At 42.4% G+C, this 25,178-nt stretch overlaps 33 non-coding genes across 33 annotated transcripts; 23 read left to right on the forward strand and 10 right to left on the reverse strand.

Annotated features, from left to right (window-relative positions):
- Positions 1-1,361: 1,361 nt before the first annotated feature.
- trnaa-ugc (transfer RNA alanine (anticodon UGC)) lies at positions 1,362-1,433 on the forward strand. The gene has a single exon. It is a non-coding gene; the product is annotated as a tRNA-Ala (tRNA).
- A 1,110-nt stretch (positions 1,434-2,543) lies between these two features.
- On the forward strand, positions 2,544-2,615 carry trnat-cgu (transfer RNA threonine (anticodon CGU)). Its single transcript has one exon. It is a non-coding gene; the product is annotated as a tRNA-Thr (tRNA).
- A 187-nt stretch (positions 2,616-2,802) lies between these two features.
- Positions 2,803-2,874, forward strand: trnaa-cgc (transfer RNA alanine (anticodon CGC)). Its single transcript has one exon. It is a non-coding gene; the product is annotated as a tRNA-Ala (tRNA).
- A 1,244-nt stretch (positions 2,875-4,118) lies between these two features.
- trnac-gca (transfer RNA cysteine (anticodon GCA)) lies at positions 4,119-4,190 on the reverse strand. Its single transcript has one exon. It is a non-coding gene; the product is annotated as a tRNA-Cys (tRNA).
- Positions 4,191-4,305: 115 nt separating this feature from the next.
- trnac-gca (transfer RNA cysteine (anticodon GCA)) lies at positions 4,306-4,377 on the reverse strand. Its single transcript has one exon. It is a non-coding gene; the product is annotated as a tRNA-Cys (tRNA).
- Positions 4,378-4,589: 212 nt separating this feature from the next.
- On the forward strand, positions 4,590-4,661 carry trnaa-ugc (transfer RNA alanine (anticodon UGC)). The gene has a single exon. It is a non-coding gene; the product is annotated as a tRNA-Ala (tRNA).
- Positions 4,662-5,345: 684 nt separating this feature from the next.
- Positions 5,346-5,417, forward strand: trnaa-ugc (transfer RNA alanine (anticodon UGC)). The gene has a single exon. It is a non-coding gene; the product is annotated as a tRNA-Ala (tRNA).
- Positions 5,418-6,500: 1,083 nt separating this feature from the next.
- Positions 6,501-6,572, forward strand: trnat-ugu (transfer RNA threonine (anticodon UGU)). The gene has a single exon. It is a non-coding gene; the product is annotated as a tRNA-Thr (tRNA).
- Positions 6,573-6,759: 187 nt separating this feature from the next.
- On the forward strand, positions 6,760-6,831 carry trnaa-cgc (transfer RNA alanine (anticodon CGC)). The gene has a single exon. It is a non-coding gene; the product is annotated as a tRNA-Ala (tRNA).
- A 1,269-nt stretch (positions 6,832-8,100) lies between these two features.
- Positions 8,101-8,172, reverse strand: trnac-gca (transfer RNA cysteine (anticodon GCA)). Its single transcript has one exon. It is a non-coding gene; the product is annotated as a tRNA-Cys (tRNA).
- A 116-nt stretch (positions 8,173-8,288) lies between these two features.
- trnac-gca (transfer RNA cysteine (anticodon GCA)) lies at positions 8,289-8,360 on the reverse strand. The gene has a single exon. It is a non-coding gene; the product is annotated as a tRNA-Cys (tRNA).
- A 950-nt stretch (positions 8,361-9,310) lies between these two features.
- trnaa-ugc (transfer RNA alanine (anticodon UGC)) lies at positions 9,311-9,382 on the forward strand. The gene has a single exon. It is a non-coding gene; the product is annotated as a tRNA-Ala (tRNA).
- A 1,369-nt stretch (positions 9,383-10,751) lies between these two features.
- trnaa-ugc (transfer RNA alanine (anticodon UGC)) lies at positions 10,752-10,823 on the forward strand. Its single transcript has one exon. It is a non-coding gene; the product is annotated as a tRNA-Ala (tRNA).
- A 1,110-nt stretch (positions 10,824-11,933) lies between these two features.
- trnat-cgu (transfer RNA threonine (anticodon CGU)) lies at positions 11,934-12,005 on the forward strand. The gene has a single exon. It is a non-coding gene; the product is annotated as a tRNA-Thr (tRNA).
- Positions 12,006-12,192: 187 nt separating this feature from the next.
- Positions 12,193-12,264, forward strand: trnaa-cgc (transfer RNA alanine (anticodon CGC)). Its single transcript has one exon. It is a non-coding gene; the product is annotated as a tRNA-Ala (tRNA).
- Positions 12,265-13,508: 1,244 nt separating this feature from the next.
- Positions 13,509-13,580, reverse strand: trnac-gca (transfer RNA cysteine (anticodon GCA)). Its single transcript has one exon. It is a non-coding gene; the product is annotated as a tRNA-Cys (tRNA).
- A 115-nt stretch (positions 13,581-13,695) lies between these two features.
- On the reverse strand, positions 13,696-13,767 carry trnac-gca (transfer RNA cysteine (anticodon GCA)). The gene has a single exon. It is a non-coding gene; the product is annotated as a tRNA-Cys (tRNA).
- Positions 13,768-13,979: 212 nt separating this feature from the next.
- trnaa-ugc (transfer RNA alanine (anticodon UGC)) lies at positions 13,980-14,051 on the forward strand. The gene has a single exon. It is a non-coding gene; the product is annotated as a tRNA-Ala (tRNA).
- Positions 14,052-14,735: 684 nt separating this feature from the next.
- Positions 14,736-14,807, forward strand: trnaa-ugc (transfer RNA alanine (anticodon UGC)). The gene has a single exon. It is a non-coding gene; the product is annotated as a tRNA-Ala (tRNA).
- A 1,110-nt stretch (positions 14,808-15,917) lies between these two features.
- Positions 15,918-15,989, forward strand: trnat-cgu (transfer RNA threonine (anticodon CGU)). The gene has a single exon. It is a non-coding gene; the product is annotated as a tRNA-Thr (tRNA).
- A 187-nt stretch (positions 15,990-16,176) lies between these two features.
- trnaa-cgc (transfer RNA alanine (anticodon CGC)) lies at positions 16,177-16,248 on the forward strand. The gene has a single exon. It is a non-coding gene; the product is annotated as a tRNA-Ala (tRNA).
- Positions 16,249-17,492: 1,244 nt separating this feature from the next.
- On the reverse strand, positions 17,493-17,564 carry trnac-gca (transfer RNA cysteine (anticodon GCA)). The gene has a single exon. It is a non-coding gene; the product is annotated as a tRNA-Cys (tRNA).
- Positions 17,565-17,679: 115 nt separating this feature from the next.
- trnac-gca (transfer RNA cysteine (anticodon GCA)) lies at positions 17,680-17,751 on the reverse strand. The gene has a single exon. It is a non-coding gene; the product is annotated as a tRNA-Cys (tRNA).
- Positions 17,752-17,963: 212 nt separating this feature from the next.
- Positions 17,964-18,035, forward strand: trnaa-ugc (transfer RNA alanine (anticodon UGC)). The gene has a single exon. It is a non-coding gene; the product is annotated as a tRNA-Ala (tRNA).
- A 684-nt stretch (positions 18,036-18,719) lies between these two features.
- Positions 18,720-18,791, forward strand: trnaa-ugc (transfer RNA alanine (anticodon UGC)). The gene has a single exon. It is a non-coding gene; the product is annotated as a tRNA-Ala (tRNA).
- Positions 18,792-19,878: 1,087 nt separating this feature from the next.
- Positions 19,879-19,950, forward strand: trnat-cgu (transfer RNA threonine (anticodon CGU)). Its single transcript has one exon. It is a non-coding gene; the product is annotated as a tRNA-Thr (tRNA).
- A 187-nt stretch (positions 19,951-20,137) lies between these two features.
- Positions 20,138-20,209, forward strand: trnaa-cgc (transfer RNA alanine (anticodon CGC)). The gene has a single exon. It is a non-coding gene; the product is annotated as a tRNA-Ala (tRNA).
- Positions 20,210-21,453: 1,244 nt separating this feature from the next.
- trnac-gca (transfer RNA cysteine (anticodon GCA)) lies at positions 21,454-21,525 on the reverse strand. The gene has a single exon. It is a non-coding gene; the product is annotated as a tRNA-Cys (tRNA).
- A 115-nt stretch (positions 21,526-21,640) lies between these two features.
- Positions 21,641-21,712, reverse strand: trnac-gca (transfer RNA cysteine (anticodon GCA)). The gene has a single exon. It is a non-coding gene; the product is annotated as a tRNA-Cys (tRNA).
- A 212-nt stretch (positions 21,713-21,924) lies between these two features.
- Positions 21,925-21,996, forward strand: trnaa-ugc (transfer RNA alanine (anticodon UGC)). The gene has a single exon. It is a non-coding gene; the product is annotated as a tRNA-Ala (tRNA).
- A 684-nt stretch (positions 21,997-22,680) lies between these two features.
- Positions 22,681-22,752, forward strand: trnaa-ugc (transfer RNA alanine (anticodon UGC)). Its single transcript has one exon. It is a non-coding gene; the product is annotated as a tRNA-Ala (tRNA).
- Positions 22,753-23,835: 1,083 nt separating this feature from the next.
- Positions 23,836-23,907, forward strand: trnat-ugu (transfer RNA threonine (anticodon UGU)). The gene has a single exon. It is a non-coding gene; the product is annotated as a tRNA-Thr (tRNA).
- A 187-nt stretch (positions 23,908-24,094) lies between these two features.
- trnaa-cgc (transfer RNA alanine (anticodon CGC)) lies at positions 24,095-24,166 on the forward strand. Its single transcript has one exon. It is a non-coding gene; the product is annotated as a tRNA-Ala (tRNA).
- The last annotated feature ends 1,012 nt before the right edge of the window (positions 24,167-25,178 follow it).

Genomic DNA, 25,178 nt, shown 5'->3' on the forward strand with positions numbered 1-25,178 from the left:
GTTTTGCAACTTGACAGTAAACATAAAGCCCATGTCTCTGGAAATTGCACAATAAAATCGGCATGTGTACAAGGCATTTGCTGATGAAGTAGCTTTATAAATCTCATTTCTTATAGGCTTCATAATTGCATGCTATAGATTTCTACTCAACTGCCTTTCACAGACAACTCTGCCCTGTGTTCTCAAGCCCACACTTATATTGTAGAAGTGGCGCAATTGCCAAGTTGCCTGGTGTTGGTCTTGTGAACTGAAGCTCACAGGTTTGATCTCTGTTTGTCCCTATTTGTTGATGCAAGAAAAAAGTAAAGTGGCTTAATTGCAGTTTACCATACTTGTTGCTCAAAACCTTCCTACCTCACTGCATGTTTTAATTGAGGGTGCTCTAATGTCTGTGTTACCTTCTGGTTTTCTGCTTTTTAGTTGGACCTCTGTCCAATTCAACATCTGTCTGTTCTTCTTTGCTTTGGTATGCTCTTTCCAATGTATTTGTGACATTGTCGGTTGTTCTAAAAGCATGGGAAAATGCAACAGCTTAACATTAGTCTTTTGCAAGTCTGTACATTTGTCTTGCAATGATAACAGTACACCAATGGCATTGGTTCTTGTCGGGGTGTAGCTCAGTGGTAGATCGCGTGCTTTGCATGCATGAAGTCGTGGGTTCAATCCCCAGTATCTGCTTTGCTGCCGTTTTGCACCTTGAAATAAAACATGAAGTACACATCTATAGAATTTGCAAAAAAGGTGCATTTGTACAAGGCATTTGCTGATGAAGAACCTTGATAGATCTGGTTTGTAGCCTTCATAATAGCATGCTATAGATTTCTTCTTAAGTCCTTTTGAGAGTCAACTCTGCTGTGAGTTCTCAAACTATATGTCCCCACTCTACATGGCACAATGTCCAAGTGGCTTGGCGTTGGTCTTGTAACCAGAAGAACGTGGGTTTTATCCACTTTCATGCATTTTTGTTCATGCAAGACAACAAGCAAAGAAGCTTAATTAAAGGTCTCCATACTTGTTCCTCAGGAACCTCCTTCCTCGGTGCATTGCCTGATTGCGGGTGCTATGTTGTGTCTACTAAATGACAGGACATTGCTTGTTGTCTGGCATTGTGGCCAAATGGCAAGGTGTCGATCTCGTAAACCGACGATCACAGCCTTGATCCCTTTCCGTGCCTGAAGGGCTGTTGTGTCTTTCTGTTGAAAATTTCTGGCTTGCTTTAGCATGCTCTTTCAAACATATCTCTGAGACTGTAGGTTGCCCTAAAAGCATGGAAACAATGCAGCATCTTAAGGATGCTGTCTTTGGAAGTCTGCAGAGTTTTGTTGCCAGGATGACAGTGTACACATACGCGACTTTTGTGAGGGGATGTAGCTCAGTGGTAGAGCGCATGCTTTGCATGTATGAGGTCCTGGGTTCAATCCCCAGCATCTCCATTTCTGCTGTTTTGCAACTTGAAAGTAAACATAAAGCCCATGTCTCTGGAAATTGCACAATAAAATCGGCATGTTTACAAGGCATTTGCTGATGAAGTAGCTTTATAAATCTCATTTCTTATAGGCTTCATAATTGCATGCTATAGATTTCTACTCAACTGCCTTTCACAGACAACTCTGCCCTGTGTTCTCAAGCCCACACTTATATTGTAGAAGTGGCGCAATTGCCAAGTTGCCTGGCGTTGGTCTTGTGAACTGAAGCTCACAGGTTTGATCTCTGTTTGTCCCTATTTGTTGATGCAAGAAAAAAGTACAGTGGCTTAATTGCAGTTTACCATACTTGTTGCTCAAAACCTTCCTACCTCACTGCATGTTTTAATTGAGGGTGCTCTAATGTCTGTGTTACCTTCTGGTTTTCTGCTTTTTAGTTGGACCTCTGTCCAATTCAACATCTGTCTGTTCTTCTTTGCTTTGGTATGCTCTTTCCAATGTATTTGTGACATTGTCGGTTGTTCTAAAAGCATGGGAAAATGCAACAGCTTAACATTAGTCTTTTGCAAGTCTGTACATTTGTCTTGCAATGATAACAGTACACCAATGGCATTGGTTCTTGTCGGGGTATAGCTCAGTGGTAGATCGCGTGCTTTGTATGCATGAAGTCGTGGGTTCAATCCCCAGTATCTGCTTTGCTGCCGTTTTGCACCTTGAAATAAAACATGAAGCACACATCTATAGAATTTGCAAAAAAGGTGCATTTGTACAAGGCATTTGCTGATGAAGAACCTTGATAGATCTGGTTTGTAGCCTTCATAATAGCATGCTATAGATTTCTTCTTAAGTCCTTTTGAGAGTCAACTCTGCTGTGAGTTCTCAAACTATATGTCCCCAGTCTACGTGGCACAATGTCCAAGTGGCTTGGCATTGGTCTTGTGAACAGAAGAATGTGGGTTTGATCCACGTTCATGCAGTTTTGTTCATGCAAGACAACAAGCAAAGAAGCTTAATTAAAGCTTTCCATACTTGTTCCTCAAAAACCTCCTTGCTCAGTGCATTGATTGATTGCGGGTGCTATGTTGTATCTACTAAGTGACAGGACATTGCTTGCTGTCTGGCATGGTGGCCGAGTGGTAAGGCGTCGGTCTCGTAAACCGAAGATCACGGGTTCGACCCCCGTCCGTGCCTGAAGGGGTGTTGTGTCTTTCTGTTGAAAATGTTTGGCTTGCTTTAGCATGCTCTTTCAAACATATCTCTGAGACTGTAGGTTGTCCTAAAAGCATGGAAACAATGCAGCAGTTTAAGGATGCTGCTTTTGCAAGTCTCCAGAGTTTTGTTATCAGGATGACACCATACAAAGCAATTAACTTTGTGAGGGGATGTAGCTCAGTGGTAGAGCGCATGCTTCGCATGTATGAGGTCCTGGGTTCAATCCCCAGCATCTCCATTTCTGCTGTTTTGCAACTTGAAAGTAGGCAGAAATTTGCACAATAAAATCGGCATTTGTACAAGGCATTTGCTGATGAAGTAGTTTGATAAATTTGATTTCTTATAGGCTTCATAATTGCATGCTATAGAGTTCTACTCAACTGCCTTTCGCAGACAACTCTGCCCTGTGCTCTCAAGTCCATAAAGCACACATCTATAGAATTTGCAAAAAAGGTGCATTTGTACAAGGCATTTTTGCTGATGAAGAACCTTGATAGATCTGGTTTGTAGCCTTCATAAAGGCATGCTATAGATTTCTGCTGAAGTCCTTTTCAGATTCAACTCTGCTGTGAGTTCTCAAACTATATGTCCCCAGTCTACGTGGCACAATGGCCAAGTGCCCTTTGCTGAACGTAGGTCTCTTAAGAGAGGGACTAGACATAGGGGGCACCCGGATTTGAACCGGGGACCTCTTGCTATGCAGTCAAATGCTCTCCCACTGATCGTAAAAGTAATATCTATTAAATGAACTGAAATGTATGGATTGTGCGGTGTGAAACCAAATCTTAACCAAAGTACCTAAATATATACTGGTAGGCAAAACTCACTGCTAAACACAAAGCAGCCTTAAGAGAGGAAATGGACATATTGGTCATGCGGATTTGAACCGGGGACCTCTTGATCTGTAGTCAAACTCCCTACCACTGAGCTATGCCCCCTTCAATATCTTTTTTTTCTTAGTCAGATAAAAAATAGCCCTTAAGCAAGGGATTGGACAAAAGGGGCACCCGGATCTGAACTATACTCCCTTGAAGGTAATATCTATTAAAATGGACTAAAATGCATGGATTCTACTATGTGAAAGCAAATCTTAGCCAAAGTACCCTAAAAGGTAGCCAATACCCATTGCTGAATATAGCACCCTTAAGAGATGGACTGGACATAAGGGGAACCCTATGAACTGAAATGCATGGATTCTACTTTGTGAAAGCAAATCTTAGCCAAAGCAACCTATACCCATTCCTGAACATAGCACCTTTTTATGAGAAGCACTGGGCATAGGGGGCACCCAGATTTGAAGCGAGGACCTCTTGATCTGCAGTCAAATGCTGTACCACTGAGCTATACTCCTTTCGATATACACCGGCTTAAAATGTATGGATTCTACCTTGTAACAACAAATCTTAGCCAGATTACACAAATGTAAACTGGTAGCCAACAGGCATTGCTAAAAGTACAGCCTTTAAGCAAGGGACTGGATACAGGGGGCACCCGGATTTGAACCGGGGACCTCTTGAGCTGCAGTCAAATGCTCTACCACTGAGCTATACCCTCGGAACATAGTATGTACTAAAATGAACTGAAATGCATGGATCCTACTTTGTAAAACCAAATCTTAGCCTAAGTACCCGTTGCTGAACTTAGCACCCTTAAGAGAGGGACTGGACATAGGGGGCACCCAGATTTGAACTGGGGACCTCTTGATCTGCAGTCAAATGCTCTACCACTGAGCTATACCCCCTTCAATGCAACCCACCTTAAGCAAGGGACTTGACAAAAGGGGCACCTGGATCTGAACTAAACTCCTTTAAAGGTAATATCTATTAAAATGGAGTGAAATGCATGGATTCTACTTTGTAAAACCAAATCTTAGCCAAAGAACCCATTGCTGAACAGAGCATCCTTCAGAGAGGCAATAGACATACGGGGCACCCGGATTTTAAGGTTTAATGTGGTGATGTAGCTCAGTGGTAGAGCGCATGCTTTGCGTGTATGAGGTCCTGGGTTCAATCCCCAGTATCTCCATTGCTGCTGTTTCATGCATTGAAGTTAAACATGAAGCACACATCTATAGAATTTGCAAAAACAGTGCATTTGTACAAGGCATTTGCTGAATAAAGAACCTTGATAGATCTGGTTTGTAGCCTTCATAATGGCATGCTATAGCTTTCTTCTTAAGTCCTTTTGAGAGTCAAGTCTGCTGTGAGTTCTCAAACTATATGTCCCCACTCTACATGGCACAATGTCCAAGTGGCTTGGCGTTGGTCTTGTAACCAGAAGAACATGGGTTTTATCCACTTTCATGCATTTTTGTTCATGCAAGACAACAAGCAAAGAAGCTTAATTAAAGGTCTCCATACTTGTTCCTCAGGAACCTCCTTCCTCGGTGCATTGCCTGATTGCGGGTGCTATGTTGTATCTACTAAATGACAGGACATTGCTTGTTGTCTGGCATTGTGGCCAAATGGCAAGGTGTCGATCTCGTAAACCGACGATCACAGCCTTGATCCCTTTCCGTGCCTGAAGGGCTGTTGTGTCTTTCTGTTGAAAATTTCTGGCTTGCTTTAGCATGCTCTTTCAAACATATCTCTGAGGCTGTAGGTTGCCCTAAAAGCATGGAAACAATGCAGCATCTTAAGGATGCTGTCTTTGGAAGTCTGCAGAGTTTTGTTGCCAGGATGACAGTGTACATATACGCGACTTTTGTGAGGGGATGTAGCTCAGTGGTAGAGCGCATGCTTTGCATGTATGAGGTCCTGCGTTCAATCCCCAGCATCTCCATTTCTGCTGTTTTGCAACTTGAAAGTAAACATAAAGCCCATGTCTCTGGAAATTGCACAATAAAATCGGCATGTGTACAAGGCATTTGCTGATGAAGTAGCTTTATAAATCTCATTTCTTATAGGCTTCATAATTGCATGCTATAGATTTCTACTCAACTGCCTTTCACAGACAACTCTGCCCTGTGTTCTCAAGCCCACACTTATATTGTAGAAGTGGCGCAATTGCCAAGTTGCCTGGCGTTGGTCTTGTGAACTGAAGCTCACAGGTTTGATCTCTGTTTGTCCCTATTTGTTGATGCAAGAAAAAAGTAAAGTGGTTTAATTGCAGTTTACCATACTTGTTGCTCAAAACCTTCCTACCTCACTGCATGTTTTAATTGAGGGTGCTCTAATGTCTGTGTTACCTTCTGGTTTTCTGCTTTTTAGTTGGACCTCTGTCCAATTCAACATCTGTCTGTTCTTCTTTGCTTTGGTATGCTCTTTCCAATGTATTTGTGACATTGTCGGTTGTTCTAAAAGCATGGGAAAATGCAACAGCTTAACATTAGTCTTTTGCAAGTCTGTACATTTGTCTTGCAATGATAACAGTACACCAATGGCATTGGTTCTTGTCGGGGTGTAGCTCAGTGGTAGATCGCCAGTTCAATCCCCAGTATCTGCTTTGCTGCCGTTTTGCACCTTGAAATAAAACATGAAGCACACATCTATAGAATTTGCAAAAAAGGTGCATTTGTACAAGGCATTTGCTGATGAAGAACCTTGATAGATCTGGTTTGTAGCCTTCATAATTTAGATAGATTTCTTCTTAAGTCCTTTTGAGAGTCAACTCTGCTGTGAGTTCTCAAACTATATGTCCCCAGTCTACGTGGCACAATGTCCAAGTGGCTTGGCATTGGTCTTGTGAACAGAAGAATGTGGGTTTGATCCACGTTCATGCAGTTTTGTTCATGCAAGACAACAAGCAAAGAAGCTTAATTAAAGCTTTCCATACTTGTTCCTCAAAAACCTCCTTGCTCAGTGCATTGATTGATTGCGGGTGCTATGTTGTATCTACTAAGTGACAGGACATTGCTTGCTCTCTGGCATGGTGGCCAAGTGGTAAGGCGTCGGTCTTGTAAACCGAAGATCACGGGTTCGACCCCCGTCCGTGCCTGAAGGGGTGTTGTGTCTTTCTGTTGAAAATGTTTGGCTTGCTTTAGCATGCTCTTTCAAACATATCTCTGAGACTGTAGGTTGTCCTAAAAGCATGGAAACAATGCAGCAGTTTAAGGATGCTGCTTTTGCAAGTCTCCAGAGTTTTGTTATCAGGATGACACCATACAAAGCAATTAACCTTGTGAGGGGATGTAGCTCAGTGGTAGAGCGCATGCTTCGCATGTATGAGGTCCTGGGTTCAATCCCCAGCATCTCCATTTCTGCTGTTTTGCAACTTGAAAGTAGGCATAAATTTGCACAATAAAATCGGCATTTGTACAAGGCATTTGCTGATGAAGTAGTTTGATAAATTTGATTTCTTATAGGCTTCATAATTGCATGCTATAGAGTTCTACTCAACTGCCTTTCGCAGACAACTCTGCCCTGTGCTCTCAAGTCCATAAAGCACACATCTATAGAATTTGCAAAAAAGGTGCATTTGTACAAGGCATTTTTGCTGATGAAGAACCTTGATAGATCTGGTTTGTAGCCTTCATAAAGGCATGCTATAGATTTCTGCTGAAGTCCTTTTCAGATTCAACTCTGCTGTGAGTTCTCAAACTATATGTCCCCAGTCTAAGTGGCACAATGGCCAAGTGCCCTTTGCTGAACGTAGGTCTCTTAAGAGAGGGACTAGACATAGGGGGCACCCGGATTTGAACCGGGGACCTCTTGCTATGCAGTCAAATGCTCTCCCACTGATCGTAAAAGTAATATCTATTAAATGAACTGAAATGTATGGATTGTGCGGTGTGAAACCAAATCTTAACCAAAGTACCTAAATATATACTGGTAGGCAAAACTCTCTGCTAAACACAAAGCAGCCTTAAGAGAGGAAATGGACATATTGGTCATGCGGATTTGAACCGGGGACCTCTTGATCTGTAATCAAACTCCCTACCACTGAGCTATGCCCCCTTCAATACAACCTCCCTTAAAATATATGGATCCTACATTGATCTTAGTCAGATAAAAAATAGCCCTTAAGCAAGGGATTGGACAAAAGGGGCACCCGGATCTGAACTATACTCCCTTGAAGGTAATATCTATTAAAATGGACTAAAATGCATGGATTCTACTATGTGAAAGCAAATCTTAACCAAAGTACCCTAAAAGGTAGCCAATACCCATTGCTGAATATAGCACCCTTAAGAGATGGACTGTACATAAGGGGAACCCTATGAACTGAAATGCATGGATTCTACTTTGTGAAAGCAAATCTTAGCCAAAGCAACCTATACCCATTCCTGAACATAGCACCTTTTTATGAGAAGCACTGGGCATAGGGGGCACCCAGATTTGAAGCGAGGACCTCTTGATCTGCAGTCAAATGCTGTACCACTGAGCTATACTCCTTTCGATATACACCGGCTTAAAATGTATGGATTCTACCTTGTAACAACAAATCTTAGCCAGATTACACAAATGTAAACTGGTAGCCAACAGGCATTGCTAAAAGTACAGCCTTTAAGCAATGGACTGGATACAGGGGGCACCCGGATTTGAACCGGGGACCTCTTGATCTGCAGTCAAATGCTCTACCACTGAGCTATACCCCCTGGAACATAGTAAGTACTAAAATGAACTGAAATGCATGGATCCTACTTTGTAAAAGCAAATCTTAGCATAAGTACCCATTGCTGAACTTAGCACCCTTAAGAGAGGGACTGGACATAGGGGGCACCCAGATTTGAACTGGGGACCTATTGATCTGCAGTCAAATGCTCTACCACTGAGCTATACCCCCTTCAATGCAACCGACCTTAAGCAAGGGACTTGACAAAAGGGGCACCTGGATCTGAACTAAACTCCTTTAAAGGTAATATCTATTAAAATGGAGTGAAATGCATGGATTCTACTTTGTAAAACCAAATCTTAGCCAAAGAACCCATTGCTGAACAGAGCATCCTTCAGAGAGGCAATAGACATACGGGGCACCCGGATTTTAAGGTTTAATGTGGTGATGTAGCTCAGTGGTAGAGCGCATGCTGGGTTCAGTCCCCAGTATCTCCATTGCTGCTGTTTCATGCATTGAAGTTAAACATGAAGCACACATCTATAGAATTTGCAAAAACGGCGCATTTGTACAAGGCATTTGCTGAATAAAGAACCTTGATAGATCTGGTTTGTAGCCTTCATAATGGCATGCTATAGATTTCTTCTTAAGTCCTTTTGAGAGTCAAGTCTGCTGTGAGTTCTCAAACTATATGTCCCCACTCTACATGGCACAATGTCCAAGTGGCTTGGCGTTGGTCTTGTAACCAGAAGAACGTGGGTTTTATCCACTTTCATGCATTTTTCTTCATGCAAGACAACAAGCAAAGAAGCTTAATTAAAGGTCTCCATACTTGTTCCTCAGGAACCTCCTTCCTCGGTGCATTGCCTGATTGCGGGTGCTATGTTGTATCTACTAAATGACAGGACATTGCTTGTTGTCTGGCATTGTGGCCAAATGGCAAGGTGTCGATCTCGTAAACCGACGATCACAGCCTTGATCCCTTTCCGTGCCTGAAGGGCTGTTGTGTCTTTCTGTTGAAAATTTCTGGCTTGCTTTAGCATGCTCTTTCAAACATATCTCTGAGACTGTAGGTTGCCCTAAAAGCATGGAAACAATGCAGCATCTTAAGGATGCTGTCTTTGGAAGTCTGCAGAGTTTTGTTGCCAGGATGACAGTGTACACATATGTGACTTTTGTGAGGGGATGTAGCTCAGTGGTAGAGCGCATGCTTTGCATGTATGAGGTCCTGGGTTCAATCCCCAGCATCTCCATTTCTGCTGTTTTGCAACTTGACAGTAAACATAAAGCCCATGTCTCTGGAAATTGCACAATAAAATCGGCATGTGTACAAGGCATTTGCTGATGAAGTAGCTTTATAAATCTCATTTCTTATAGGCTTCATAATTGCATGCTATAGATTTCTACTCAACTGCCTTTCACAGACAACTCTGCCCTGTGTTCTCAAGCCCACACTTATATTGTAGAAGTGGCGCAATTGCCAAGTTGCCTGGTGTTGGTCTTGTGAACTGAAGCTCACAGGTTTGATCTCTGTTTGTCCCTATTTGTTGATGCAAGAAAAAAGTAAAGTGGCTTAATTGCAGTTTACCATACTTGTTGCTCAAAACCTTCCTACCTCACTGCATGTTTTAATTGAGGGTGCTCTAATGTCTGTGTTACCTTCTGGTTTTCTGCTTTTTAGTTGGACCTCTGTCCAATTCAACATCTGTCTGTTCTTCTTTGCTTTGGTATGCTCTTTCCAATGTATTTGTGACATTGTCGGTTGTTCTAAAAGCATGGGAAAATGCAACAGCTTAACATTAGTCTTTTGCAAGTCTGTACATTTGTCTTGCAATGATAACAGTACACCAATGGCATTGGTTCTTGTCGGGGTGTAGCTCAGTGGTAGATCGCGTGCTTTGCATGCATGAAGTCGTGGGTTCAATCCCCAGTATCTGCTTTGCTGCCGTTTTGCACCTTGAAATAAAACATGAAGCACACATCTATAGAATTTGCAAAAAAGGTGCATTTGTACAAGGCATTTGCTGATGAAGAACCTTGATAGATCTGGTTTGTAGCCTTCATAATAGCATGCTATAGATTTCTTCTTAAGTCCTTTTGAGAGTCAACTCTGCTGTGAGTTCTCAAACTATATGTCCCCACTCTACATGGCACAATGTCCAAGTGGCTTGGCGTTGGTCTTGTAACCAGAAGAACGTGGGTTTTATCCACTTTCATGCATTTTTGTTCATGCAAGACAACAAGCAAAGAAGCTTAATTAAAGGTCTCCATACTTGTTCCTCAGGAACCTCCTTCCTCGGTGCATTGCCTGATTGCGGGTGCTATGTTGTGTCTACTAAATGACAGGACATTGCTTGTTGTCTGGCATTGTGGCCAAATGGCAAGGTGTCGATCTCGTAAACCGACGATCACAGCCTTGATCCCTTTCCGTGCCTGAAGGGCTGTTGTGTCTTTCTGTTGAAAATTTCTGGCTTGCTTTAGCATGCTCTTTCAAACATATCTCTGAGACTGTAGGTTGCCCTAAAAGCATGGAAACAATGCAGCATCTTAAGGATGCTGTCTTTGGAAGTCTGCAGAGTTTTGTTGCCAGGATGACAGTGTACACATACGCGACTTTTGTGAGGGGATGTAGCTCAGTGGTAGAGCGCATGCTTTGCATGTATGAGGTCCTGGGTTCAATCCCCAGCATCTCCATTTCTGCTGTTTTGCAACTTGAAAGTAAACATAAAGCCCATGTCTCTGGAAATTGCACAATAAAATCGGCATGTTTACAAGGCATTTGCTGATGAAGTAGCTTTATAAATCTCATTTCTTATAGGCTTCATAATTGCATGCTATAGATTTCTACTCAACTGCCTTTCACAGACAACTCTGCCCTGTGTTCTCAAGCCCACACTTATATTGTAGAAGTGGCGCAATTGCCAAGTTGCCTGGCGTTGGTCTTGTGAACTGAAGCTCACAGGTTTGATCTCTGTTTGTCCCTATTTGTTGATGCAAGAAAAAAGTACAGTGGCTTAATTGCAGTTTACCATACTTGTTGCTCAAAACCTTCCTACCTCACTGCATGTTTTAATTGAGGGTGCTCTAATGTCTGTGTTACCTTCTGGTTTTCTGCTTTTTAGTTGGACCTCTGTCCAATTCAACATCTGTCTGTTCTTCTTTGCTTTGGTATGCTCTTTCCAATGTATTTGTGACATTGTCGGTTGTTCTAAAAGCATGGGAAAATGCAACAGCTTAACATTAGTCTTTTGCAAGTCTGTACATTTGTCTTGCAATGATAACAGTACACCAATGGCATTGGTTCTTGTCGGGGTGTAGCTCAGTGGTAGATCGCGTGCTTTGTATGCATGAAGTCGTGGGTTCAATCCCCAGTATCTGCTTTGCTGCCGTTTTGCACCTTGAAATAAAACATGAAGCACACATCTATAGAATTTGCAAAAAAGGTGCATTTGTACAAGGCATTTGCTGATGAAGAACCTTGATAGATCTGGTTTGTAGCCTTCATAATAGCATGCTATAGATTTCTTCTTAAGTCCTTTTGAGAGTCAACTCTGCTGTGAGTTCTCAAACTATATGTCCCCAGTCTACGTGGCACAATGTCCAAGTGGCTTGGCATTGGTCTTGTGAACAGAAGAATGTGGGTTTGATCCACGTTCATGCAGTTTTGTTCATGCAAGACAACAAGCAAAGAAGCTTAATTAAAGCTTTCCATACTTGTTCCTCAAAAACCTCCTTGCTCAGTGCATTGATTGATTGCGGGTGCTATGTTGTATCTACTAAGTGACAGGACATTGCTTGCTGTCTGGCATGGTGGCCAAGTGGTAAGGCGTCGGTCTCGTAAACCGAAGATCACGGGTTCGACCCCCGTCCGTGCCTGAAGGGGTGTTGTGTCTTTCTGTTGAAAATGTTTGGCTTGCTTTAGCATGCTCTTTCAAACATATCTCTGAGACTGTAGGTTGTCCTAAAAGCATGGAAACAATGCAGCAGTTTAAGGATGCTGCTTTTGCAAGTCTCCAGAGTTTTGTTATCAGGATGACACCATACAAAGCAATTAACTTTGTGAGGGGATGTAGCTCAGTGGTAGAGCGCATGCTTCGCATGTATGAGGTCCTGGGTTCAATCCCCAGCATCTCCATTTCTGCTGTTTTGCAACTTGAAAGTAGGCAGAAATTTGCACAATAAAATCGGCATTTGTACAAGGCATTTGCTGATGAAGTAGTTTGATAAATTTGATTTCTTATAGGCTTCATAATTGCATGCTATAGAGTTCTACTCAACTGCCTTTCGCAGACAACTCTGCCCTGTGCTCTCAAGTCCATAAAGCACACATCTATAGAATTTGCAAAAAAGGTGCATTTGTACAAGGCATTTTTGCTGATGAAGAACCTTGATAGATCTGGTTTGTAGCCTTCATAAAGGCATGCTATAGATTTCTGCTGAAGTCCTTTTCAGATTCAACTCTGCTGTGAGTTCTCAAACTATATGTCCCCAGTCTACGTGGCACAATGGCCAAGTGCCCTTTGCTGAACGTAGGTCTCTTAAGAGAGGGACTAGACATAGGGGGCACCCGGATTTGAACCGGGGACCTCTTGCTATGCAGTCAAATGCTCTCCCACTGATCGTAAAAGTAATATCTATTAAATGAACTGAAATGTATGGATTGTGCGGTGTGAAACCAAATCTTAACCAAAGTACCTAAATATATACTGGTAGGCAAAACTCACTGCTAAACACAAAGCAGCCTTAAGAGAGGAAATGGACATATTGGTCATGCGGATTTGAACCGGGGACCTCTTGATCTGTAGTCAAACTCCCTACCACTGAGCTATGCCCCCTTCAATATCTTTTTTTTCTTAGTCAGATAAAAAATAGCCCTTAAGCAAGGGATTGGACAAAAGGGGCACCCGGATCTGAACTATACTCCCTTGAAGGTAATATCTATTAAAATGGACTAAAATGCATGGATTCTACTATGTGAAAGCAAATCTTAGCCAAAGTACCCTAAAAGGTAGCCAATACCCATTGCTGAATATAGCACCCTTAAGAGATGGACTGGACATAAGGGGAACCCTATGAACTGAAATGCATGGATTCTACTTTGTGAAAGCAAATCTTAGCCAAAGCAACCTATACCCATTCCTGAACATAGCACCTTTTTATGAGAAGCACTGGGCATAGGGGGCACCCAGATTTGAAGCGAGGACCTCTTGATCTGCAGTCAAATGCTGTACCACTGAGCTATACTCCTTTCGATATACACCGGCTTAAAATGTATGGATTCTACCTTGTAACAACAAATCTTAGCCAGATTACACAAATGTAAACTGGTAGCCAACAGGCATTGCTAAAAGTACAGCCTTTAAGCAAGGGACTGGATACAGGGGGCACCCGGATTTGAACCGGGGACCTCTTGAGCTGCAGTCAAATGCTCTACCACTGAGCTATACCCTCGGAACATAGTAAGTACTAAAATGAACTGAAATGCATGGATCCTACTTTGTAAAACCAAATCTTAGCCTAAGTACCCGTTGCTGAACTTAGCACCCTTAAGAGAGGGACTGGACATAGGGGGCACCCAGATTTGAACTGGGGACCTCTTGATCTGCAGTCAAATGCTCTACCACTGAGCTATACCCCCTTCAATGCAACCCACCTTAAGCAAGGGACTTGACAAAAGGGGCACCTGGATCTGAACTAAACTCCTTTAAAGGTAATATCTATTAAAATGGAGTGAAATGCATGGATTCTACTTTGTAAAACCAAATCTTAGCCAAAGAACCGATTGCTGAACAGAGCATCCTTCAGAGAGGCAATAGACATACGGGGCACCCGGATTTTAAGGTTTAATGTGGTGATGTAGCTCAGTGGTAGAGCGCATGCTTTGCGTGTATGAGGTCCTGGGTTCAATCCCCAGTATCTCCATTGCTGCTGTTTCATGCATTGAAGTTAAACATGAAGCACACATCTATAGAATTTGCAAAAACAGTGCATTTGTACAAGGCATTTGCTGAATAAAGAACCTTGATAGATCTGGTTTGTAGCCTTCATAATGGCATGCTATAGCTTTCTTCTTAAGTCCTTTTGAGAGTCAAGTCTGCTGTGAGTTCTCAAACTATATGTCCCCACTCTACATGGCACAATGTCCAAGTGGCTTGGCGTTGGTCTTGTAACCAGAAGAACATGGGTTTTATCCACTTTCATGCATTTTTGTTCATGCAAGACAACAAGCAAAGAAGCTTAATTAAAGGTCTCCATACTTGTTCCTCAGGAACCTCCTTCCTCGGTGCATTGCCTGATTGCGGGTGCTATGTTGTATCTACTAAATGACAGGACATTGCTTGTTGTCTGGCATTGTGGCCAAATGGCAAGGTGTCGATCTCGTAAACCGACGATCACAGCCTTGATCCCTTTCCGTGCCTGAAGGGCTGTTGTGTCTTTCTGTTGAAAATTTCTGCCTTGCTTTAGCATGCTCTTTCAAACATATCTCTGAGACTGTAGGTTGCCCTAAAAGCATGGAAACAATGCAGCATCTTAAGGATGCTGTCTTTGGAAGTCTGCAGAGTTTTGTTGCCAGGATGACAGTGTACACATACGCGACTTTTGTGAGGGGATGTAGCTCAGTGGTAGAGCGCATGCTTTGCATGTATGAGGTCCTGCGTTCAATCCCCAGCATCTCCATTTCTGCTGTTTTGCAACTTGAAAGTAAACATAAAGCCCATGTCTCTGGAAATTGCACAATAAAATCGGCATGTTTACAAGGCATTTGCTGATGAAGTAGCTTTATAAATCTCATTTCTTATAGGCTTCATAATTGCATGCTATAGATTTCTACTCAACTGCCTTTCACAGACAACTCTGCCCTGTGTTCTCAAGCCCACACTTATATTGTAGAAGTGGCGCAATTGCCAAGTTGCCTGGCGTTGGTCTTGTGAACTGAAGCTCACAGGTTTGATCTCTGTTTGTCCCTATTTGTTGATGCAAGAAAAAAGTACAGTGGCTTAATTGCAGTTTACCATACTTGTTGCTCAAAACCTTCCTACCTCACTGCATGTTTTAATTGAGGGTGCTCTAATGTCTGTGTTACCTTCTGGTTTTCTGCTTTTTAGTTGGACCTCTGTCCAATTCAACATCTGTCTGTTCTTCTTTGCTTTGGTATGCTCTTTCCAATGTATTTGTGACATTGTCGGTTGTTCTAAAAGCATGGGAAAATGCAACAGCTTAACATTAGTCTTTTGCAAGTCTGTACATTTGTCTTGCAATGATAACAGTACACCAATGGCATTGGTTCTTGTCGGGGTGTAGCTCAGTGGTAGATCGCGTGCTTTGTATGCATGAAGTCGTGGGTTCAATCCCCAGTATCTGCTTTGCTGCCGTTTTGCACCTTGAAATAAAACATGAAGCACACATCTATAGAATTTGCAAAAAAGGTGCATTTGTACAAGGCATTTGCTGATGAAGAACCTTGATAGATCTGGTTTGTAGCCTTCATAATAGCATGCTATAGATTTCTTCTTAAGTCCTTTTGAGAGTCAACTCTGCTGTGAGTTCTCAAACTATATGTCCCCAGTCTACGTGGCACAATGTCCAAGTGGCTTGGCATTGGTCTTGTGAACAGAAGAATGTGGGTTTGATCCACGTTCATGCAGTTTTGTTCATGCAAGACAACAAGCAAAGAAGCTTAATTAAAGCTTTCCATACTTGTTCCTCAAAAACCTCCTTGCTCAGTGCATTGATTGATTGCGGGTGCTATGTTGTATCTACTAAGTGACAGGACATTGCTTGCTGTCTGGCATGGTGGCCAAGTGGTAAGGCGTCGGTCTCGTAAACCGAAGATCACGGGTTCGACCCCCGTCCGTGCCTGAAGGGGTGTTGTGTCTTTCTGTTGAAAATGTTTGGCTTGCTTTAGCATGCTCTTTCAAACATATCTCTGAGACTGTAGGTTGTCCTAAAAGCATGGAAACAATGCAGCAGTTTAAGGATGCTGCTTTTGCAAGTCTCCAGAGTTTTGTTATCAGGATGACACCATACAAAGCAATTAACTTTGTGAGGGGATGTAGCTCAGTGGTAGAGCGCATGCTTCGCATGTATGAGGTCCTGGGTTCAATCCCCAGCATCTCCATTTCTGCTGTTTTGCAACTTGAAAGTAGGCAGAAATTTGCACAATAAAATCGGCATTTGTACAAGGCATTTGCTGATGAAGTAGTTTGATAAATTTGATTTCTTATAGGCTTCATAATTGCATGCTATAGAGTTCTACTCAACTGCCTTTCGCAGACAACTCTGCCCTGTGCTCTCAAGTCCATAAAGCACACATCTATAGAATTTGCAAAAAAGGTGCATTTGTACAAGGCATTTTTGCTGATGAAGAACCTTGATAGATCTGGTTTGTAGCCTTCATAAAGGCATGCTATAGATTTCTGCTGAAGTCCTTTTCAGATTCAACTCTGCTGTGAGTTCTCAAACTATATGTCCCCAGTCTACGTGGCACAATGGCCAAGTGCCCTTTGCTGAACGTAGGTCTCTTAAGAGAGGGACTAGACATAGGGGGCACCCGGATTTGAACCGGGGACCTCTTGCTATGCAGTCAAATGCTCTCCCACTGATCGTAAAAGTAATATCTATTAAATGAACTGAAATGTATGGATTGTGCGGTGTGAAACCAAATCTTAACCAAAGTACCTAAATATATACTGGTAGGCAAAACTCACTGCTAAACACAAAGCAGCCTTAAGAGAGGAAATGGACATATTGGTCATGCGGATTTGAACCGGGGACCTCTTGATCTGTAGTCAAACTCCCTACCACTGAGCTATGCCCCCTTCAATATCTTTTTTTTCTTAGTCAGATAAAAAATAGCCCTTAAGCAAGGGATTGGACAAAAGGGGCACCCGGATCTGAACTATACTCCCTTGAAGGTAATATCTATTAAAATGGACTAAAATGCATGGATTCTACTATGTGAAAGCAAATCTTAGCCAAAGTACCCTAAAAGGTAGCCAATACCCATTGCTGAATATAGCACCCTTAAGAGATGGACTGGACATAAGGGGAACCCTATGAACTGAAATGCATGGATTCTACTTTGTGAAAGCAAATCTTAGCCAAAGCAACCTATACCCATTCCTGAACATAGCACCTTTTTATGAGAAGCACTGGGCATAGGGGGCACCCAGATTTGAAGCGAGGACCTCTTGATCTGCAGTCAAATGCTGTACCACTGAGCTATACTCCTTTCGATATACACCGGCTTAAAATGTATGGATTCTACCTTGTAACAACAAATCTTAGCCAGATTACACAAATGTAAACTGGTAGCCAACAGGCATTGCTAAAAGTAGAGCCTTTAAGCAAGGGACTGGATACAGGGGGCACCCGGATTTGAACCGGGGACCTCTTGAGCTGCAGTCAAATGCTCTACCACTGAGCTATACCCTCGGAACATAGTAAGTACTAAAATGAACTGAAATGCATGGATCCTACTTTGTAAAACCAAATCTTAGCCTAAGTACCCGTTGCTGAACTTAGCACCCTTAAGAGAGGGACTGGACATAGGGGGCACCCAGATTTGAACTGGGGACCTCTTGATCTGCAGTCAAATGCTCTACCACTGAGCTATACCCCCTTCAATGCAACCCACCTTAAGCAAGGGACTTGACAAAAGGGGCACCTGGATCTGAACTAAACTCCTTTAAAGGTAATATCTATTAAAATGGAGTGAAATGCATGGATTCTACTTTGTAAAACCAAATCTTAGCCAAAGAACCCATTGCTGAACAGAGCATCCTTCAGAGAGGCAATAGACATACGGGGCACCCGGATTTTAAGGTTTAATGTGGTGATGTAGCTCAGTGGTAGAGCGCATGCTTTGCGTGTATGAGGTCCTGGGTGCAATCCCCAGTATCTCCATTGCTGCTGTTTCATGCATTGAAGTTAAACATGAAGCACACATCTATAGAATTTGCAAAAACAGTGCATTTGTACAAGGCATTTGCTGAATAAAGAACCTTGACAGATCTGGTTTGTAGCCTTCATAATGGCATGCTATAGCTTTCTTCTTAAGTCCTTTTGAGAGTCAAGTCTGCTGTGAGTTCTCAAACTATATGTCCCCACTCTACATGGCACAATGTCCAAGTGGCTTGGCGTTGGTCTTGTAACCAGAAGAACATGGGTTTTATCCACTTTCATGCATTTTTGTTCATGCAAGACAACAAGCAAAGAAGCTTAATTAAAGGTCTCCATACTTGTTCCTCAGGAACCTCCTTCCTCGGTGCATTGCCTGATTGCGGGTGCTATGTTGTATCTACTAAATGACAGGACATTGCTTGTTGTCTGGCATTGTGGCCAAATGGCAAGGTGTCGATCTCGTAAACCGACGATCACAGCCTTGATCCCTTTCCGTGCCTGAAGGGCTGTTGTGTCTTTCTGTTGAAAATTTCTGGCTTGCTTTAGCATGCTCTTTCAAACATATCTCTGAGACTGTAGGTTGCCCTAAAAGCATGGAAACAATGCAGCATCTTAAGGATGCTGTCTTTGGAAGTCTGCAGAGTTTTGTTGCCAGGATGACAGTGTACACATACGCGACTTTTGTGAGGGGATGTAGCTCAGTGGTAGAGCGCATGCTTTGCATGTATGAGGTCCTGCGTTCAATCCCCAGCATCTCCATTTCTGCTGTTTTGCAACTTGAAAGTAAACATAAAGCCCATGTCTCTGGAAATTGCACAATAAAATCGGCATGTGTACAAGGCATTTGCTGATGAAGTAGCTTTATAAATCTCATTTCTTATAGGCTTCATAATTGCATGCTATAGATTTCTACTCAACTGCCTTTCACAGACAACTCTGCCCTGTGTTCTCAAGCCCACACTTATATTGTAGAAGTGGCGCAATTGCCAAGTTGCCTGGCGTTGGTCTTGTGAACTGAAGCTCACAGGTTTGATCTCTGTTTGTCCCTATTTGTTGATGCAAGAAAAAAGTAAAGTGGTTTAATTGCAGTTTACCATACTTGTTGCTCAAAACCTTCCTACCTCACTGCATGTTTTAATTGAGGGTGCTCTAATGTCTGTGTTACCTTCTGGTTTTCTGCTTTTTAGTTGGACCTCTGTCCAATTCAACATCTGTCTGTTCTTCTTTGCTTTGGTATGCTCTTTCCAATGTATTTGTGACATTGTCGGTTGTTCTAAAAGCATGGGAAAATGCAACAGCTTAACATTAGTCTTTTGCAAGTCTGTACATTTGTCTTGCAATGATAACAGTACACCAATGGCATTGGTTCTTGTCGGGGTGTAGCTCAGTGGTAGATCGCCAGTTCAATCCCCAGTATCTGCTTTGCTGCCGTTTTGCACCTTGAAATAAAACATGAAGCACACATCTATAGAATTTGCAAAAAAGGTGCATTTGTACAAGGCATTTGCTGATGAAGAACCTTGATAGATCTGGTTTGTAGCCTTCATAATAGCATGCTATAGATTTCTTCTTAAGTCCTTTTGAGAGTCAACTCTGCTGTGAGTTCTCAAACTATATGTCCCCAGTCTACGTGGCACAATGTCCAAGTGGCTTGGCATTGGTCTTGTGAACAGAAGAATGTGGGTTTGATCCACGTTCATGCAGTTTTGTTCATGCAAGACAACAAGCAAAGAAGCTTAATTAAAGCTTTCCATACTTGTTCCTCAAAAACCTCCTTGCTCAGTGCATTGATTGATTGCGGGTGCTATGTTGTATCTACTAAGTGACAGGACATTGCTTGCTGTCTGGCATGGTGGCCGAGTGGTAAGGCGTCGGTCTCGTAAACCGAAGATCACGGGTTCGACCCCCGTCCGTGCCTGAAGGGGTGTTGTGTCTTTCTGTTGAAAATGTTTGGCTTGCTTTAGCATGCTCTTTCAAACATATCTCTGAGACTGTAGGTTGTCCTAAAAGCATGGAAACAATGCAGCAGTTTAAGGATGCTGCTTTTGCAAGTCTCCAGAGTTTTGTTATCAGGATGACACCATACAAAGCAATTAACTTTGTGAGGGGATGTAGCTCAGTGGTAGAGCGCATGCTTCGCATGTATGAGGTCCTGGGTTCAATCCCCAGCATCTCCATTTCTGCTGTTTTGCAACTTGAAAGTAGGCAGAAATTTGCACAATAAAATCGGCATTTGTACAAGGCATTTGCTGATGAAGTAGTTTGATAAATTTGATTTCTTATAGGCTTCATAATTGCATGCTATAGAGTTCTACTCAACTGCCTTTCGCAGACAACTCTGCCCTGTGCTCTCAAGTCCATAAAGCACACATCTATAGAATTTGCAAAAAAGGTGCATTTGTACAAGGCATTTTTGCTGATGAAGAACCTTGATAGATCTGGTTTGTAGCCTTCATAAAGGCATGCTATAGATTTCTGCTGAAGTCCTTTTCAGATTCAACTCTGCTGTGAGTTCTCAAACTATATGTCCCCAGTCTACGTGGCACAATGGCCAAGTGCCCTTTGCTGAACGTAGGTCTCTTAAGAGAGGGACTAGACATAGGGGGCACCCGGATTTGAACCGGGGACCTCTTGCTATGCAGTCAAATGCTCTCCCACTGATCGTAAAAGTAATATCTATTAAATGAACTGAAATGTATGGATTGTGCGGTGTGAAACCAAATCTTAACCAAAGTACCTAAATATATACTGGTAGGCAAAACTCACTGCTAAACACAAAGCAGCCTTAAGAGAGGAAATGGACATATTGGTCATGCGGATTTGAACCGGGGACCTCTTGATCTGTAGTCAAACTCCCTACCACTGAGCTATGCCCCCTTCAATATCTTTTTTTTCTTAGTCAGATAAAAAATAGCCCTTAAGCAAGGGATTGGACAAAAGGGGCACCCGGATCTGAACTATACTCCCTTGAAGGTAATATCTATTAAAATGGACTAAAATGCATGGATTCTACTATGTGAAAGCAAATCTTAGCCAAAGTACCCTAAAAGGTAGCCAATACCCATTGCTGAATATAGCACCCTTAAGAGATGGACTGGACATAAGGGGAACCCTATGAACTGAAATGCATGGATTCTACTTTGTGAAAGCAAATCTTAGCCAAAGCAACCTATACCCATTCCTGAACATAGCACCTTTTTATGAGAAGCACTGGGCATAGGGGGCACCCAGATTTGAAGCGAGGACCTCTTGATCTGCAGTCAAATGCTGTACCACTGAGCTATACTCCTTTCGATATACACCGGCTTAAAATGTATGGATTCTACCTTGTAACAACAAATCTTAGCCAGATTACACAAATGTAAACTGGTAGCCAACAGGCATTGCTAAAAGTACAGCCTTTAAGCAAGGGACTGGATACAGGGGGCACCCGGATTTGAACCGGGGACCTCTTGAGCTGCAGTCAAATGCTCTACCACTGAGCTATACCCTCGGAACATAGTATGTACTAAAATGAACTGAAATGCATGGATCCTACTTTGTAAAACCAAATCTTAGCCTAAGTACCCGTTGCTGAACTTAGCACCCTTAAGAGAGGGACTGGACATAGGGGGCACCCAGATTTGAACTGGGGACCTCTTGATCTGCAGTCAAATGCTCTACCACTGAGCTATACCCCCTTCAATGCAACCCACCTTAAGCAAGGGACTTGACAAAAGGGGCACCTGGATCTGAACTAAACTCCTTTAAAGGTAATATCTATTAAAATGGAGTGAAATGCATGGATTCTACTTTGTAAAACCAAATCTTAGCCAAAGAACCCATTGCTGAACAGAGCATCCTTCAGAGAGGCAATAGACATACGGGGCACCCGGATTTTAAGGTTTAATGTGGTGATGTAGCTCAGTGGTAGAGCGCATGCTTTGCGTGTATGAGGTCCTGGGTTCAATCCCCAGTATCTCCATTGCTGCTGTTTCATGCATTGAAGTTAAACATGAAGCACACATCTATAGAATTTGCAAAAACAGTGCATTTGTACAAGGCATTTGCTGAATAAAGAACCTTGATAGATCTGGTTTGTAGCCTTCATAATGGCATGCTATAGCTTTCTTCTTAAGTCCTTTTGAGAGTCAAGTCTGCTGTGAGTTCTCAAACTATATGTCCCCACTCTACATGGCACAATGTCCAAGTGGCTTGGCGTTGGTCTTGTAACCAGAAGAACATGGGTTTTATCCACTTTCATGCATTTTTGTTCATGCAAGACAACAAGCAAAGAAGCTTAATTAAAGGTCTCCATACTTGTTCCTCAGGAACCTCCTTCCTCGGTGCATTGCCTGATTGCGGGTGCTATGTTGTATCTACTAAATGACAGGACATTGCTTGTTGTCTGGCATTGTGGCCAAATGGCAAGGTGTCGATCTCGTAAACCGACGATCACAGCCTTGATCCCTTTCCGTGCCTGAAGGGCTGTTGTGTCTTTCTGTTGAAAATTTCTGGCTTGCTTTAGCATGCTCTTTCAAACATATCTCTGAGGCTGTAGGTTGCCCTAAAAGCATGGAAACAATGCAGCATCTTAAGGATGCTGTCTTTGGAAGTCTGCAGAGTTTTGTTGCCAGGATGACAGTGTACATATACGCGACTTTTGTGAGGGGATGTAGCTCAGTGGTAGAGCGCATGCTTTGCATGTATGAGGTCCTGCGTTCAATCCCCAGCATCTCCATTTCTGCTGTTTTGCAACTTGAAAGTAAACATAAAGCCCATGTCTCTGGAAATTGCACAATAAAATCGGCATGTGTACAAGGCATTTGCTGATGAAGTAGCTTTATAAATCTCATTTCTTATAGGCTTCATAATTGCATGCTATAGATTTCTACTCAACTGCCTTTCACAGACAACTCTGCCCTGTGTTCTCAAGCCCACACTTATATTGTAGAAGTGGCGCAATTGCCAAGTTGCCTGGCGTTGGTCTTGTGAACTGAAGCTCACAGGTTTGATCTCTGTTTGTCCCTATTTGTTGATGCAAGAAAAAAGTAAAGTGGTTTAATTGCAGTTTACCATACTTGTTGCTCAAAACCTTCCTACCTCACTGCATGTTTTAATTGAGGGTGCTCTAATGTCTGTGTTACCTTCTGGTTTTCTGCTTTTTAGTTGGACCTCTGTCCAATTCAACATCTGTCTGTTCTTCTTTGCTTTGGTATGCTCTTTCCAATGTATTTGTGACATTGTCGGTTGTTCTAAAAGCATGGGAAAATGCAACAGCTTAACATTAGTCTTTTGCAAGTCTGTACATTTGTCTTGCAATGATAACAGTACACCAATGGCATTGGTTCTTGTCGGGGTGTAGCTCAGTGGTAGATCGCCAGTTCAATCCCCAGTATCTGCTTTGCTGCCGTTTTGCACCTTGAAATAAAACATGAAGCACACATCTATAGAATTTGCAAAAAAGGTGCATTTGTACAAGGCATTTGCTGATGAAGAACCTTGATAGATCTGGTTTGTAGCCTTCATAATTTAGATAGATTTCTTCTTAAGTCCTTTTGAGAGTCAACTCTGCTGTGAGTTCTCAAACTATATGTCCCCAGTCTACGTGGCACAATGTCCAAGTGGCTTGGCATTGGTCTTGTGAACAGAAGAATGTGGGTTTGATCCACGTTCATGCAGTTTTGTTCATGCAAGACAACAAGCAAAGAAGCTTAATTAAAGCTTTCCATACTTGTTCCTCAAAAACCTCCTTGCTCAGTGCATTGATTGATTGCGGGTGCTATGTTGTATCTACTAAGTGACAGGACATTGCTTGCTCTCTGGCATGGTGGCCAAGTGGTAAGGCGTCGGTCTTGTAAACCGAAGATCACGGGTTCGACCCCCGTCCGTGCCTGAAGGGGTGTTGTGTCTTTCTGTTGAAAATGTTTGGCTTGCTTTAGCATGCTCTTTCAAACATATCTCTGAGACTGTAGGTTGTCCTAAAAGCATGGAAACAATGCAGCAGTTTAAGGATGCTGCTTTTGCAAGTCTCCAGAGTTTTGTTATCAGGATGACACCATACAAAGCAATTAACCTTGTGAGGGGATGTAGCTCAGTGGTAGAGCGCATGCTTCGCATGTATGAGGTCCTGGGTTCAATCCCCAGCATCTCCATTTCTGCTGTTTTGCAACTTGAAAGTAGGCATAAATTTGCACAATAAAATCGGCATTTGTACAAGGCATTTGCTGATGAAGTAGTTTGATAAATTTGATTTCTTATAGGCTTCATAATTGCATGCTATAGAGTTCTACTCAACTGCCTTTCGCAGACAACTCTGCCCTGTGCTCTCAAGTCCATAAAGCACACATCTATAGAATTTGCAAAAAAGGTGCATTTGTACAAGGCATTTTTGCTGATGAAGAACCTTGATAGATCTGGTTTGTAGCCTTCATAAAGGCATGCTATAGATTTCTGCTGAAGTCCTTTTCAGATTCAACTCTGCTGTGAGTTCTCAAACTATATGTCCCCAGTCTAAGTGGCACAATGGCCAAGTGCCCTTTGCTGAACGTAGGTCTCTTAAGAGAGGGACTAGACATAGGGGGCACCCGGATTTGAACCGGGGACCTCTTGCTATGCAGTCAAATGCTCTCCCACTGATCGTAAAAGTAATATCTATTAAATGAACTGAAATGTATGGATTGTGCGGTGTGAAACCAAATCTTAACCAAAGTACCTAAATATATACTGGTAGGCAAAACTCTCTGCTAAACACAAAGCAGCCTTAAGAGAGGAAATGGACATATTGGTCATGCGGATTTGAACCGGGGACCTCTTGATCTGTAATCAAACTCCCTACCACTGAGCTATGCCCCCTTCAATACAACCTCCCTTAAAATATATGGATCCTACATTGATCTTAGTCAGATAAAAAATAGCCCTTAAGCAAGGGATTGGACAAAAGGGGCACCCGGATCTGAACTATACTCCCTTGAAGGTAATATCTATTAAAATGGACTAAAATGCATGGATTCTACTATGTGAAAGCAAATCTTAACCAAAGTACCCTAAAAGGTAGCCAATACCCATTGCTGAATATAGCACCCTTAAGAGATGGACTGTACATAAGGGGAACCCTATGAACTGAAATGCATGGATTCTACTTTGTGAAAGCAAATCTTAGCCAAA

This window comes from Astyanax mexicanus, chromosome 11 (genome assembly GCF_023375975.1).
Source record: "Astyanax mexicanus isolate ESR-SI-001 chromosome 11, AstMex3_surface, whole genome shotgun sequence".
NCBI classification, from domain to species: Eukaryota; Metazoa; Chordata; class Actinopteri; order Characiformes; family Acestrorhamphidae; genus Astyanax; species Astyanax mexicanus.